This window comes from Nematolebias whitei, chromosome 12, assembly GCF_014905685.2.
Source record: "Nematolebias whitei isolate Nwh7 chromosome 12, NemWhi1, whole genome shotgun sequence".
Taxonomy (NCBI): domain Eukaryota; kingdom Metazoa; phylum Chordata; class Actinopteri; order Cyprinodontiformes; family Rivulidae; genus Nematolebias; species Nematolebias whitei.
This window is the reverse complement of record NC_056509.1, coordinates 27,432,417-27,436,802: the sequence shown is the minus strand read 5'-3', so window position 1 is coordinate 27,436,802 and position 4,386 is coordinate 27,432,417.

Below are 4,386 nucleotides of genomic sequence, written 5' to 3'. Positions count from 1 at the left end.
TTAATTTGATGCAAACAAAGACTTGACTCGGGAAGAAGGATTTACTCGTCTCTGATCAACACCTGAAGTGTATTTGCTCAGAAATGAAATAATGAAAGGGGAGGTGCTGAATGCATCAACAATAACAATAATGAATGTGAGAGGGAAATAATTATAGCCACTGCACAAGGCGGCAGTATTAAATAAATAATATTCTTAGTGAATTAACTAACGTTTCCCTCCGCGTGTTTGCATTAACTAAATCCTGCTGACCGTGCCCTCAGGGTGTGAGCGTGCTCACAAACAACATTATGCATAATTAAGCGTGAAAATTGCACGTTACTCGTGGAATATTTACACAAAGCATTGTGTCTTTTTAAGCTGAATTAAAAAATTCCCCTTGGCTGGAATGAATTCTCTTGGAAGGCCAAGGCAGAGCGACACAGTCCATTAGTAAACCCCTTTAAACTCCAAACCCTGTTTTTTTTTTCAAAAAGCACTGGTGTGTTTAGCCCAATTCTATTTTCCACAAAAAAAAAAAAAAAACTACAATTCTACAGAAAAAGCACAGTAACAACAATAATCAGAACTGAAGGAATGGTGGACGGTGTTAAAAACAGATAAACTAACCAGGAACACTTGATCAGTCTTTCAGAGGATTGGAGGGACAGAAGTTCCCTTTTCAGAAGAACAGTGATCCCTGAGCGTATAACAATACTCTGGTGGTTTAAAGAGACTATTAAGTGTTGGAGTAGTCTGCAGTAAATATAGCTGAGCAGAAAGTGTCCAGCTTTAGGGAGACAGAAGTCTTGAGAATGGACAGCAAGCCCAGGGGCTGAATGTGCCAAACTTCAAACGTATCCATGGAGACTGCAGCTGTTAGAGCTGGGTAAATGCACCGAATATCCTGTGTGTTTCAAATAAGATGCACGTTTAACATTTTGTCTTGACTGAAGTATACAAGATAATAATGTTTTCAGGTTGTGTAAAACAAAAATAAAAAGAAATATAGTGGATGATTTGATGTGAGATTGTGTGAAGCTTACAGTTTATGTACATTTATTCATTCTTGCTACATTTGATGACCTAGTGAGCTTTTGTGGTCTGGGAGTTGTGGCTCTGGGGTCACACAGTGCTCCTCTTTTGCTTTTTTTGTTGTTGTATAGTTTTGACTAAAAATAAGATTTGAATTTATATTTTTGTTTAGAACCATAAGAAAAGTTCACTGAAGTTCATTGTAGCACTCCTCTTGTCCAGTTGACTGAACTGTGTGGAGAGAATGTCTGTAACTGAATGATAAGATAATGATAATGATTCTTAAGACTGGAAAAGAATAATATCACCTTGGTCAAATAGTTTATTAACCAGTCTATCGCTCCACTTGTTTATTTTGCATACAGTGTGATGTCCTGATGCTGCTCAATAATCCAGGTAGATACATCTAACAAGTCAGGTCATCTGGACGGCTTCTTCTTTGTTGAGATGTTTCGTCTTTTATCCTAAAGACTTCTTCAGTCTGAGGAGCTGCAACAAACTCAGTCTTATAAATAGCACCTTCTCATAGTGGATCAACCAGTTTGCTGGTGACATCCAAAACTCGTTGTTCACATGATCAAGGAGGACCATCAGCCTACGACCGATCGTTAGTGCTTTAATAGTTGTTTGCTATTCACAGGGGGCTGAGTGATACTAGCAATAACAGCATTTTAAGAGGGTGACAATTGGACACATAGGCCTCCACCCCTGTTTAATGATGGAGGAGTTCTCCACAAAAATGGTTTCCTTTACTCCTCTTTCAAACCAGCGTTCCTCTCTGTCAAGGATGTGCACATCTTTATCCCTGAAATGGATGAGTGTAGACCACAGAGTTCTGGCCTGATGATGTTGCTCTTCTGTGCTGGGCCATCCTTTTGGCCAGTGGCTGTTTGGTTTCCCCACATCTGACAAAAATCCAACAAAAACTTACAGCACGCTTAAATCAGACCACATTTGAGCAGCTGGTGATGGATTTCATAGAAAAGGCCCGACAACAAAAAAAGTTTAATTTCCTGGTAACTCATCAAGCTCATCCCAATCCCAGTAATACACTCAATGGAAGACAATACACTGGTAGACAGTCACACACCAGGGAAACAGAGAAGTGGGTTAAGAATTTGTCCGACAGACAGCTGACCCAGCCGGAGACAGAGATCCTTGCCAAGGGACTGAACTTTGCGTTTATACCAAAGAATTCCTCTGGTGGAGATGATCGCAGCCACTGAATCAGCCATACGCAACAACAACATTACAGAGTTTGAAGCAGAACAACTCAGGAACAAAGTTTCAGCCTGCTTCATCAATGCCAAACCCCCGCCTTCCAACATCAGCAGAGAGGAGAGGGATGCACCCACCACTCTTACCAAGGACATGAACATCATCATCCTCCCAGCAGACAAAGGAAGGTGCACAGTGATTTTGAACCAGAAGTGGCAGAGCATCTTCATTAATTCCATGAGGAAAAAATATAACAAAAAAAGTCTTAGCTACTTTTGAAGTAGATTTATTTGACACTGGAGAAATGTAAATACATGTATGCATGGATCTTCTGTTCAGGAGGCCACAGTTCACATGTGAGTAATTCACAGTGAGTTGCTGCCGCCACCCACCCAGAAAAAGATGACAAACTCATTATTTACACAGAGTTATTGAGAATGTGCAACTGTCTGGTCTAAACATTTGGGGAGGTCCTTTAGATAAGATAAGAGGCCTCCCTTATTGGCTTTTCAGGCTGGACACTCCGAGGGACACCATCTATCTGATCCAGCTGTGACAGCATCCTGTTGAAGGAAAACACCCATGACTCCATATTTCTGCCGGTTGACTCTATATGGTAAGAGAAAGCTTTTTTTAAAGTTTGTACATGTGAGTTTCCCTGTTTGTCAACTTGTCTTGTGACTACCGCCTTGAATCAGCTGTGTTCATAAAAATCTAGGTCAATGTGACAGTTTTTAGCGTACGTATTTATCAGCAAAAAGCAATCAACCTCAGTCTGACACATAATGTCATCAAAGAATTTTAATAACCTAACAGAAAGACTGTCATTACAAAGTTATGACACTCCTTAGTGACTTAACAACTTAATGAACCTCTGAAAAGAGATCCAGGAAGTGGCTACAAGAAGAAGTTGATAGATTGCCTGAAACATTTGGAGCAGGACAAGGCTATTGACCGTATTCTGTACCACAGACTGTACCCAGGGGAGGCCACACCTAGTCTGTATGGTTTACCTAAAATCCACAAACAAGGTGTACCTTTAAGACCAATTGTTAGCATGATTAACTCTGTCACTTACAATGTTTCCAAATATCTGACGTCTGTACTCATCCCTTTAGTTGGCAGCTCAGAACACCACATACAGAACACCATGGACTTTGTGGATAAGGTGAGGGATGTCATCATGGAGACTGATGAAACAATGGTCTCTTTTGATGTCACATCACTCTTTACTTCCTGTTGATGATGCAGTAGAGGTGGTCAGTTTAAGATTAAAATCAGACACCACTCTGAGCAGCAGGACCACGCTTTCCACAGAACAACTGTGTCAACTCTTGAAACTGTGCCTGCAGTCAACCTACTTCACATATGGGGAGCAATATTATAGGCAGAAACATGGGTGTGCCATGGGGTCTCCAGTTCCTCCTATTGTTGCCAACCTGTACATGGAGGAGGTAGAAAAGAGAGCCTTGACGTCCTTTTCAGGGACACCACCAAGTCATTGGTTCAGGTATGTTGACGACACCTGGGTTAAAATTAAATCTCAGGAAGTCCAACATTTTACTGACCACATCAACTCTGTGGATAAATACATCAAGTTCACACGAGAAGATGTAAAAAATGGCAGGTTGGCTTTCTTGGACTGTGAGGTCTCAGTCTCTGATAGAGGACATTTGCAAACTGAGGTGTACCGCAAACCCACCCACACAGACCAGTATTTGCAGTTTGACTCCCATCACCCTTTGGAGCACAAGTTAGGAGTCATCAGGACTCTGTACCACAGAGCAGACAGCGTCCCCACTAGCTCAGGAGCCAGGCAGAAGGAGAAATCCCACACAAGACAGGCTCTAGAGCAATGTGGATATCCTAACTGGGCCTTCCTGAAAGCAGAGAAGAAACCCAAACAGGACTCCAGTCAGCCAACAGGTGAAAAGGAGGAACCCAGACCCAGACCAGTGGTCATTCCATATGTTGAGGGAGTATCAGAGAAACTGAGACGTTTATTTTCTAAACATAACGTCCCAGTGGCTTTTAAACCCCAAAATACATTACGGCAAAGACTGGTTCATCCCAAAGATCCAGTCCCCCGGCACAAACAGAGTAATGTTGTGTATGCTGTTCAGTGTCAGGAGGGCTGTGATCAGTCTTACATAG